Raw genomic sequence first — 13,200 nt, 5'->3', positions numbered from 1 at the left:
TTCTTCTATAAAGTCCTAAATTCACATGGTATAAAATAATGTTTTTAGTGCCTGCATTGGGAGCATTTTGCTACCAATTTGGTGGGGTTGACAGGTCTACTAAGTATGATTTGACTGCATTTGAAGAAGGTAACGTATATGGCCTTGTATGAATGAAAACAAGTATTTCTTTTCAGTCGCATTAGCATATCTGCAGCATTCTTTATATTAGTTGTCATGTTAGTGGCCTTGTAAAAATATAAATGCAGATCTACTTTACTTCAAAAATGATCAGAATGGGTTAGATATTCCATAGCTTTCAAGACCTTCCAGTGAAAATGTTATACATCATTTTGATCTTAGTATCCTATTACTCTGACCACTGTTTCTAAAAAATTAAAAGCAGAGAGATGAGGCTAGTCTTAATTAGCTTGCTTGCACATCAGTGATCTATATATTGGGTATCCTGTTAGATTCCGTTTATAGTTCAGCTTGCTGGGGAGCAAGCCACCAAACTCACTTCACATGCTGTTGCACCACCTAGCCCCATAAGAATTTGATTTTAGTGTAAAATGATTGTGGAAAACAGCAGCGGCTTGTGGATAACTTCCAGCATGGCAGACAATCATTTTGACAAGATCACTGTCTTACAATGTCCTAAATACCAGATGGAAACATTCTTCTGGACCCTGTGTGCACATTTGTTTTGTTCAGAAAGTGTACAGAAAACAGGTGTTGTAGGTAGCTGGTCAACATGTGTTTAAATACCAAATTATAGACCTGTGTCTGGTGTCAGCACTAGGTCTAATAGCTAGCCTGTCTTTTTTTGAGATGAAAGACCAATTGACCCATTTTGTAAAGCCAGATCACATTGCTGGAAGCGGGCAACAACAAGAAGTGGATATCGAGAAAACTACATCTTGGAGGTTCCCAGCCAGCAGTCCAGTCCTGTGACGACATCCCAGGTCTCACCTGAACAATTCCCCCAATCTTAAGATTATGAAATACTACAGATGGTAGAATTGATCAGTCCTGCTAATCATATGCTGTCATTTTCAATTCCAATTAAACCCCAAATAAAATATTATTGTAGTTTTAAAGATATACATTTGTTTTGCCAGACTCCAGTTAGTAGTAATCTTGGACTACCTTACCTAAAGTAACATTAGGTAATCTAAGATTAGTTCTAATTTATGCGTTTAATAGCCTAATAATTGATTATACTTAGTCAGCACCGCCTAATTGGGATCCTGTTAATTGGGATTGCTACTTAAATGGGATACAACCCTGGGAGACGGTTATTCCCAATGCTATTTATGTTGTTTAATTGGGATACAGTATTTTCAAATGATGAACGAATGAACTTTTCAGAGCAGGACAGTGAACATGTTATTATGCTGTGACTTGTTTAATTGCGTAAACCAGTGCTTTTTACCTTGCTTCGCCTGTAATCATGGCTGAGAAGCGAAAACGAGTTGATTTGCCTCTGGTTCAGAAGTTTGAACTGTTGAAGGAACTGGAGTCTCCTCTAGTTTCTCAGGCTGCTGTGGCAAAGAGCAGTCAAGAGTCCAGAGCCCTAACCACTACTCCACACTGCTGCCCAGTATTTAAATTACCTGGACCTTGGGCATCTACCCATAAACTGATCACATTATGTCATATACTAAAGTCAAGAATACACACTAAAGTAAGTTTTAAGCAAGCTTTGTATCCCCTATGTTCTGGCCTAATGGTAGTCTCCAGCTTAATTTCAAGTGCAGAGGCAGTTGACTAATCTTTTTGAGCAGGTTTTTATTTAAAAAAAAAAAAAATGTATGAACTTTTTTTAATTATTGTAAAGCGCTGTGGGATTCATGTGTATAAAAGGCACTTTATTAGAGTAATTGGTATTGTAAGGGTGGGAAAACTCATTACAAATTAATTCACTCAAAGGGTTCCTGTCTATTTGAAGACTGAGGAGTATGGGGGGAGGGTTGGAAATTACCAAGAACTCTCAGATGCTCTGGGTCTTATACCTGCAGGGCTCGCTGTTCTGCTTAGACATGTCTGCTGTTCCTCTGCTCCCTGCTCAAAGCAAATTCCACTCCTGGACTGAGGAAGCATGTTTTAATTTGTTTTACATTTTAGTGGAAATCACTGATGTAGGCTATAGTTTTTAAAATAGTTTTTACATTCAAGGTAGTTCATTTACGTTATGAATGCTTTTGTTGTCCTTCCTGAAGTATTGCATAAGTCTTGTATAACCACCAACTGCTGCAGTTAGTTCACGGAACATGTCTATTTGTATGCATAGAGACAGGCTGGTTTTAAATGGGAGAGGCAGTTAATTGTCATATAAATAAATACAGTATAAAACCTGTAAGGGTCTTCTGGTAAACGCTTGCTTGTTCACATAAAAACGAGGTGTGTGAACCAAGCTCTCTGATTGGTTCCTAGCAATCACATGACTGTCCATAAATCTTTTTTTTTTTAAATCACATAGGTATTCATCCACCATCAGCTGTTAAAATATCTCATAATTCTCAAACACTGTCTTTCTTTTTTGATGCTTATTGCTAGCCTGCATCATAGGCATTTTATCTAGAACTACCGTATTTATGTTGCACCTGTAAGTAATAGATGATATTTGACCTGAAAGTAATATTGTTTTCATAGTGTTTTCTTTCCAGTGGAACAGAAACACAGGGAGGAGAAATATCTAGCTTGAGGGTATTTATGCATATCAGTTACCTCAGTTATTAGAAGAAACCTGGACTTCTTTATCAAGGTATAACAAACCTGTTTCTTCACATTTAGTGAGGAGCTTCAAATTACATATTTTTTTCCTTTCTTGGGAGTTGTGCAATGAGTGGTTTGTATAGCAATTATTAAAATATTCTGGTTTTTTTATTTCTGATAAGTCTGATGTGAGTTTCCTTTTGTTTTGCTATCAATACTTAGCTATGCACAATGTAACATGTAACAATGTAACAATGTATCATGTCATCTATGGCAGACAAATAGAACTGGAGAGCAGCACCTGAACTCTGGTAAAAGCACTTTAACATAAAACAATAAAACTATGTGATAAGAACCTCTTCCCCTATCTCTAGCACAGAATAGACAAAGGGCGGCATTTACAGTCATGACAGTTTTCCTCACGACCTGTTTGCTGGAAATGCGTTGCTATGCAGTTCTGATTTAGTAAAAAAAAAAAAAAAATGGCTGTACCAATGCAGATTACTCAATTCATAGTCATTTAGGGGATGGGATATTTACATCTGTTTGCTTAATAAGTAGGAAAAGAACGACTCTGAATATCGCGAGGAGAACTTCGTGCGTTGCCATGAAGATAAAAACATTTAACAAGAGAAATTAATTCACGTGTTGTTGCGCATATTCTGAATTACACCGCGCATTAGCTACTTGTTTGTCTGGTTACCTTTCCAACACACACACACACACACATACACACACACACACACACACACACACACACACACACACACACACACACACACACACACACACACACACACATACACACAATTATATAAAATATAATTTCTACAAGTTTTACTACTTAGAATTGATATTTGTGTGTGCGTGTTTGTGGAACATCTAAAAGTTACATTTCATTAACACTAGAACTGCCTTTTACAATACATGTTTTTATTTTGAATACAACCTACAATATTCAGTTTATATATATATATATATATATATATATATATATATATATATATATATATATATATACAGTGCCTTGCAAAAGTATTCAGACCCCTGACCAATTCTCTCATATTACTGAATTACAAATGGTACATTGAAATGTCGTTCTGTTTGATATTTTATTTTAAGACACTGAAACTCAAACTCAATTATTGTAAGGTGACATTGGTTTTATGTTGGGAAATATTTTTAAGAAAAATAAAAAACTGAAATATCTTGCTTGCATAAGTATTCAACCCCTGTGCTGTGGAAGCTCCCAGTTTACACCGATGAAAGAAATTGCCCTAACGAGGACACAATTACCTTACCATTGGCCTCCACCTGTGAACCATTAAAGTTGCTGTCACATTTTCTGGATAAAAACCCCACTTTTGAAGGATCATTGGTCAGGCTGTGAATCTGAAGTTAAATGAAGACCAAAGAGCACTCTACAGAAGTTAGAGATAAAGTAATACAAATGCATAGATTAGGGAAAGGGTACAAAATAATATACAAGTGTTTGGATATCCCAGTGAGCACAGTTGGATCAATAATCAGGAAGTGGAAGCTGCATCACACCACTCAGGCACTGCCAAGAAAAGGCCGTCCCTCAAAACTCAGCGCTCAGACAAGAAGGAGACTTGTTAGAGAAGCCACAGAGAGGCCAACAATCACTGAAGGAGCTACAGAGTTCAGTGGCTGGGAATGGAGTAATGGTGCACCAGTCAACCATATCAAGAGCTCTGCATAACACTGGCCTGCATGGGAGGGTGGCAAGAAAGAAGCCGTTACTCAAAAAGTACCATCTGAAAGCACGTCTGGAGTTTGCCAGAAAGCATGAGCGTGACCCAGCTGCGATGTGGGAAAAGGTTTTGTGGTCAGATGAGACCAAGATAGAGCTTTCTGGCCAAAACTCAAAGCGCTATGTGTGGCGCAAACCTAACACTGCCCATGCCTCAAGCCACACCCTCCCTACAGTGAAGTATGGTGGTGGCAGTATCATGTTGTGGGGATGCTTCTCATCAGCAGGGACTGGGCATCTTGCTAAAATTGAAGGAAGAATGGATGGAGCAAAATACAGGGAAATACTGCAAGAGAACCTGCTTCAGTCCGCTAAAAAACTGAAGCTTGGGAGGAAATTCACCTTTCAGCAGGACAAGGATCCCAAGCACAAGGCCAAAGCAACATTGGAGTGGCTCAAGAACAAAAAGGTGAATGTCCTACAGTGGCCCAGTCAAAGTCCTGATCTCAATCCCATACCATTTGTAATTCAGTACTATGAGAGAATTGGTCAGGGGTCTGAAAACTTTTGCAAGGCACTGTATATATATATATATATATATATATATATATATATATATATATATATATATATATATATATATATATAAGCCTGTTGTTATCTCTACTGGACCTGGCAGCCATCAATTCCTTCATTTTGTACAAGGTAGGAGAGATTTCATCTTGATGCTAGCCACAGCGCTTCAGCAGAAACATTTCGATCAGAAAACTGCAAAGCTGCAGGCTGCAGCAGCTCAACCTGGATTCTGTGCTGCAAGTGACACACACACAAAATAAATAAATCATATTGTAGCGATCTCGGTTAACGCAGGCAGGCGCATCACACAGGGTGATGCAATCCACACACAGGTGGAGGGCGGGCGCGAACCCAGGACCTCTCACACTAAAGCATAGCGCTAATACCGCTGTACAAAAGAGCCGTCTCCTTTGCAAGGAGCGTATATTGGGCTTATGTCTTTGTGTGTGATTACATCACCTACCAGTCCTGCTGCTGCCTTCCCCTGCTAACGCTACACTCTCCTCTGCCAGCCTCAAGTTCTCCCCAGACTTGCTCACCAAGCTACAGTCCGATGAGTGCGTGTTGGGGTACCTGCCTCCACTTCTTACACCAGTATAGCGAACCTCAGTCAATGCAGGCAGTCGCATCACACAGGTGAGGCAATCCACACACAGGTGGAGGCAGAGGCTAGCCAAAGCAGCCCCAACAGCAACCACAGAAACTGGCTGTTTGGAGAGAGCCGGGTGCTGCAGCCACGGCGCAGGGTATTCTCTCTCGGGCAGCGGCGCTGGACTCTCTCCCAGGGGCTCTGGTGATGGTATTCTAAAAACTTAATTAAGAGGAGCTTGTTTTGAAACCTCTTTCACAATCTTAATGCAACAATTTATAGAAGTCCAGGTTCATTATCTGCAAAAGGTAAACCTAAGCAACCAACCTCAGGTCTACCTAAGGTTGACCTGGTGATGCGGCGCTCTCTCTTGGGGTCTCTGGCGATGCGGCACTCTCTCTCAGGGGCTCTGGTGATGTGGGGCAGCCTCTCTCTGGCGGTGTGGGACACTCTGTCCCTGGTGGCAGTTGTGGGGCTGAGCTCTCTGGCGGGGGTTGCGGGTTCTCGGTCAGTGGCTGCGGGCTCACTGCCAGTGGCTGCGGCAGCTCTCTCTCAGGTGGCGACGGGAAGAAAGAAACACTGCAACAGGATTTTTTTGGCACTATCTGACCCATGTAGTTTTGAAAGAATCACATTTTATAGGAAATATGTATTTTCATTAATGATACATACTAGATTAAGAGATCTCTCAGTTTGCATGCCTTCAGGCAGTCTGTTTTTCACCTCTGCAATATCTTTGGTGTCAAGGCATAATACAGCTATTTATTTCCTATCAGAATACAGATATTATTCTGGAGATTATACTTTTGTGTAAAAAGCTTTGTGAATCATAATTAGCTTATCTGAGTTCTGGTAGGATCAGACTTCAAGGTGGTATCACATTATTTCTGAAGAGAACACTATTGTACTATTAGATGATTATTTATTTATTTTATTTTTCTACAATATGCATTTAAGAGCAAGTATCATTGGTGAATGAAAACACGTCTGCTTTCTGATATATTAACAGCCAAGTAGGATAAACTATGGAAGAAAACAGCAAACACAAATTAGATGGTATATAATTTATAAATTATATGGATTTGACAAATTTCCAGTACATCTTATCTTGTGTGAAAATACCACCCTGTGCATAGAACATGTCTTTCATAGTTCTTGAGTACAATCTTTGTTTTTGTGATTTATAAGTTAGTATGTCATGTAAGGTGTCTCTTCCATCATTTTACACAGTTTGAGCAGCCAACTTTGTATCTGACGTGGCCGCCAGTGGAAACAAGGCAATGGTCCTCTCAAGACAAACTACACTAGATTACATTTCTTAAACAGTACAAGACTCCCTAAACATGATGTATGAAATAAAACATGATTGTTAGGACTGCAGCTTTGATAATAGTTGCTTGAAATAATCATTAATTGTCTTTCAGTGTGGGACATGATAAAGCAGAGTTTTTGTATTATCCAGAGGGTGCGTACAAGTAATTCATACTTAACTCTTCAGTTTTTACATTAATACCAGAAAGACATATTTTTTTACATGTCTGCAAACTGGAACATTTAAAAAAAGGCTTACCATGCCAGGTCTAAACCTTAATCTTAATAGTTTGATCTTAATAGTTTAGTTTTGTTTTCATTTTTCAATAAGCACTACATAATTGTCTCTTAAAGGGTACATAAGGACCTTTTTTATTTTATTGTGTTACATGTTCCCATGTGTTGCTACAACTTAACGTAAGGTGTATGTATTGTTTTATTTTTTTACATTTTTTACATTTTGACCACTTTTTAAAACTTTTAAATTGCATTCCCTGCCTCCAGATGGCTTCCCATGTACCTGCATGGACCTCTCAGAACTACATTTCCCATCATCCTCCTGCTCACATATGTAACAGAGATGGATTTACCAGTGAGCTGGAAGATGATGGGAAATGTAGTTCTGAGAGGTCCATGCGGGTAAGTTGATTGGTCTCCACTTTAGTCCACTTCACAAAACCACTATACAATTCTCCACAATTGTGTGTGCTGCAGAGAAGCTCAGGGCTGAATGGCAGGGGGCAAGCAGGTCAAGATTGAGGTGTGTCACTCACAGAGCACCAAAATGACACTTATAAGATGGCAATTTTGCTTACAAGTGACATCCAAAAATGAAATATTTACTATGGAAGTAGTTTCACCTTTAATAGAACTAATATGGGGTATATTTGCAGAAATTAATTTGTCTATTGACACATTCTTATGTGTTCCATGTGTATCGAGCCCTATGTAGGCCCACTTGTGCAATTTTGCTCATTTAAAGATAATTTGTTAATGTAAGTGGCATCTTACATAATGGACACACGGTAAAAAAAAACCTAGTTATGGAAAACCAGCTGAGAACTTTCTCTAAATGAAAATATATGCTTGCATTTGCATGTCAGACCTATACAGTGAATAAAAGTGGACAACAGGTAAGATTTATGGAATTGTTACATTAGCTATACACCCTTTACGTCATGTAAGGGAAGAGAAAGCATGCTTGGGTGTGCCTGTTTGCAATGTGCAAAAAACTGCTTCTGTTATTAGTACATAATATAATTGTTTGTCAGATAAAATGGCCAATCAAAAGTGACTTCCTCTTATTGGTCATCCTTTATTTTAATAGTAGCTGAAGAACTTGAATGTATAACAGTGTAATTGTTGACAATCGGATAGACAGAGAAAATGCATTAGTCCTGTAAACATATAAACTTAATTGCAGCGATCACAATCCAAGTCCTTTCCATTCAGTGCCATCCTTTGAACACTATACTGATAAAGTGCCATTTTACCCTTCCTTTAACTTTTGATGATGTTTGAGTGGTTCTGAATTCTGTTACGCATTTTCTGGTTCATTTTATCTGGATAGTGAAATTGTCTTTACCCCATCAAACCCTTCTTTCCTGTCAGTAACCAACCAACTGCTTCTCAAATGACTGACATGCTTTGCAGCCACTAAGATGCTTTGACCACGAAGACACTCCTGGGGTAGAATGACCAAGAAAGTAAAGCAGGAACAGACTTCCTGGAAGGACAAGCAAGCAAAAAGAGAATTTTCTTTAACCTAGTGTAGTACCAGATGTCATGTTTCTTTCAAAACTGCAAATGTGAGACCTACCGTATATGTATAATATATGAAAGTACATAACAGGTCAGATTAATGGAATTATTTTGTTAGCTTCAATCACTTTAAGAGAAGGTCTTGGACTCAGGTGAGCACACCTTAACACACACACACACACACACATGTAATTGCAATAAGAACCACACAGAATAATTGCACACATCAGAAGGGACCAGTAAAATGAAGCTACTCGTTAAAGCATTAGCACACCAGAAGAAGCAGAAACTAAGAAGACCATGTAAACATGGGTCTATCACAGTTGTTAAGCTGCTAGAGCTATTTATCAAGAACCAGGATTCTATCAAACTAGTGCCCTCTGAAAGACCCCTTATCTTAATCCAACTGCATTCCATGAAACTGGAGCTGAACGGGCAGAAAACATCTCCTCCTACACAAGAATTAACCCTGGGGATAAACAACATTATCTCCCACATTCACAAGTGGTCTTCTGGATTGGCCTGTTTCAAAACATGGGAAAAATATGAAAAATATTAAGTAAGAACATTTTAAGAACAAGAGGAGGCCAGCAGAAATGAATGTGTTTTGAGCTGGGACTCTGACAGAGTGAGTTTTAAATACGTACTGAAAGAATTTGCTCCGGCCCAGTGGCTCTGAGGGAGGAAGTTACCTAATGAGCACCCAGTGAGGCGTAAGAGGTGGGTTTTAAATGACAGATTAAGAATATAGGAATAAAAAACAAAATGTATAAATTAGATGCGTAGAGGAGGCCATTCAGCCTGTCAATGGTCGCCTGGTTCCCAGCAACTAATTGATCCAAAAACTTTGTCAAGTCAGTTCAGCCTCAACAATGTAGCTTGGCAACCCGTTTCATACACCATTCTCTGTGTTAAAGATAACATAAGACAAATCACAGCAATCCTTTACACAACATCAACTTTATGTTTTCACTGTATTTGCTTCTGCCTAAGACCACTGATTGCCCTTGCAGTCTTTTCAAACGCCCTTCATGGGATACTTCAAAAGAGACATATTATGCAGCTCAATGAGCCATATATGGCTGAAGAGTCATCTGCTAGACAACCTTGCTCTAAACCATCATGCTTTTCCAATGTATACGCCACGGTTTAAACAGCTACACCATATCACCCATAACATTAAACATGTTTCATCATTTAGTTTTTTTCTGCCACAACCTGTGAAGATTCAGTGATTCTATTTCCAGAGGGCAAACTTGATGTTCTCTTTGCCAAATATTGCCTAACGTTTGCCTACAAACAACCTTGCCTTGAGGAAATATTTAACTTGCTTCATACACAATGAAATGGCAACTTGACAGTTTCTAAATGCTGTTGCATACACTTGGATTTCCTTTTCCTGTCTTGGGGCCAAAAAAAACAACAAATAAAATAAATCAGCTTTCATTTATAATGCTTAATAGGCTCTGAGCAGCTGAGCCTTTGTAAATTACATTATATTATTAACACAGTTATATATAGTGGTATATTGGTGATTAGATTATTACTACATTATTAATGTTTCATGAAACTTGTGCTAAATAAGTAACAGTGTTTCCCTTATAAAAGTGTAGCGCAGTAAATTTGCATGGTAATTTTGCAGTTTTCCCATGGTTATATTATGTATTTACCTTAGTTTACCATGGTTTGCCATGCTTTTTTTATAAGTTTTTCCTTCTCTGGCTTTTTGCCTTTACTGTGCTTTTTTACACTTTGCTATGCTTCACTATGGAGGGATTTTATAAGGAATCATTCACCGATTCCATGACAAATGTTTTGACAAATTAGTTAAGACCAAATGTACATGCAGGGGAGACACTGAGGAGCGTACAGTTCTACGATTTGAATTTATAAATTACTTTGTAATTGGAATGTGTCATTTGCTGCAGCTGTCTTTCCTCCTAAATCTAAATGCTCTAGAACAGTAACATTTAACCCTGTTTGTGAACATTACTGTATGTCAGTTTTAGCAATGACATAATCAAGGAACACGCCACAATCTGAAATGGGGGAGTGCAATGGCTAAATCCAACCCAAAAGCATTTTCCATTTGTCTGAAGATGTTTGTGGTATGTGTTTGCCATGCCCTTCATCAAAAACATGAATAACTGTTAGAAATTGCACCTACAACCCCAAACTAACCACTAAATTCCTCCTTATGAGAATGAGGTTATCACAAAAGCCCATTTGTGTTCTCCCAAGGACAACAAGCTTTAAGGTAAAAGCAGAGAATACCTCCCACATTTAAACATGTTGACTTAACAGACAATAATTACTATAATAGTAATAATCTCTCATCCCTAATAATAATAATAATAATAATAAGAAGAAGAAAATATTTTTGTCTTATGTAACCATGTACAGCCTAAACATAACATAGTAAAGCAAAACCAACCTACATGTAAAATTCAAACAGTCAAGTGAATGCAACTGATGAAATGGACTAAATAACCTTCACCTAAAATGAAAACTCTGACATTTTGTAACATTTTGGGTTTCAACTCAGCCAAAGAATTTGTCATTCACATGCAGTATTTCACAGTTAGTAATACATAGTTATATTTTGTGTTACACGTGGTTTGGTAGTCAGGCATTCTCAAACTACTGCTATTCAGCAGCTAATATTGTTGCACAATTCATTATGTGACACCAGCGTGGACCATTCGCTATAAAGACACAAATACAATATCACAAAATCATTCATTCAAAACGAACAAGGCAGCTCGTGGCAAGAAATTGACAGTTTTACTCCATTAAAAGAGATGTAACATTTTGTCTTATTTAGATGAAAGATGTAAACATGGTCAACAACAGTTTGTTCACAGCGCTGCCTTCCAACTCCTTTCCGCGTTGGTTTACTGTCTTTCTTCAAAATCTCCAGTGCTAGTGTTATTCTGCCGTCCTTAACAATTGAACGTCTCTCTTCTTGGGATCTTACTGTACAACTTATTTTCCTCAGGTCGCATATAATATCAGATTCAACTAAAGCCATTACTGAACACATTAAAATCGCACAAATTCTAACTGCTCCAAATCCAGTAGGTGCCTCATCAAGCTGTGGTTACCATAGCAACACCTTCAGCAAGGGACTCCCTTGGTGAGTTGCCATGGTAACAAGCAGATTTGTGAGGCACTCAAGGTTTGTGCGTCACGCGGCAGTGCGGCAGCACTACCTATTTCTTGCTTTCTGTCGTTGCGCTTTCGCTACTGGTGAAAGCGAGTTGGGACTTTTAAAAAATGTCACTAGCGCTTCTGTGGACTTAAATTTATTTAATATTTTAAAATGTGTTTATATTTCTCAATTAAATAATACGAATAAGAATATGCAAAATGTTTTTTTAGCCTTTGGGACTTATTGGTGTGGCCATGCCCCACTTTCCTCGGCTGACGAGCCGCTAATGAACGAGCATAAATCTCTGGTATCACAGCAGTCCCTCAGTTGAAACCACACCCTCGTCCATCCCCTACTGGAGGTCATGTTCTCTGATGGGAACTGGACTCAAATAATCCATCAACTGCAGACAATAAGTGTGCTCAAGAAGACACTAACACAAGGTATGCAACAGAGAACATCATAATGTCTAGGTCAGAGCTGTTCAAGATTTTTGGCTTAAAAAGAGCCTTTCAGGTGACTAGTGAGCTCTTAAAAAGCCAAAAGATTACAAATATGAATTGAATACTGTGACCTTAAATAGGCTAAAACTAGATTAAACTAGAATTGTGTTGCATTTTGACCATAGCCACAACCAAAAACAACCATACCGTCCCAGTATTCTTTTCAAACTCAATAACATCCTTAACGGGATACTTAACCACTAAATCTGAAGAGCTATATTGTGCAGCTCCACCAGGTTTAAGAGCCAGTTTTTGGACAGACCTGGGCAAAATGATGATATCATTAATATTTCTTTATTTATTTCCACAGAAAAAAAGTTAGCTCTTAATATTAATCAATTACTAGTGTGTGTTATTGCATTAGCCTTAATGCATTTATTATAAAGTGCAATGGGATGTCTTAATGATTGCACATCAAATACTTCCATTGTATTTCTTAAATAAATCCAATTAATCTAAATTTAAGTAGCAGTTTTTTTTTATTAAAGGAAGATTAATGTTCACTGTTTCCGGCTTCACGGACAGTAACAGTACACACTTGGAACTGAATCAACACAGCACAGCACATAATGTAGCGCTTGATTGCCTCTTAATCTAGTGATTCATAGCTAGAAGAAATGCATGTCTGACTCTGTAACAGGAACACTAGTTTCTTTTATGGCAGCACATATTGTAGATTTGGGTTTATGGTCCTGGATATCTCTTTCAGTAAGGTAATACATCCATAACTTCAAACACTCCTCTTAACATCACCAATAGAATAATAATAATAATAATAATAATAATAATAATAATAATAATAATAATAATAATAATAATAATAATGTCTAGCAGAGAAATGTTCAACAAGTTGTCTTCTTTGGACGTTTGGTAAACACATTGGCTATTGACCAATTGT

Source organism: Acipenser ruthenus, chromosome 10, assembly GCF_902713425.1.
Source record: "Acipenser ruthenus chromosome 10, fAciRut3.2 maternal haplotype, whole genome shotgun sequence".
Lineage (NCBI taxonomy): Eukaryota > Metazoa > Chordata > Actinopteri > Acipenseriformes > Acipenseridae > Acipenser > Acipenser ruthenus.
Note: the sequence above shows the minus strand (reverse complement) of the source record.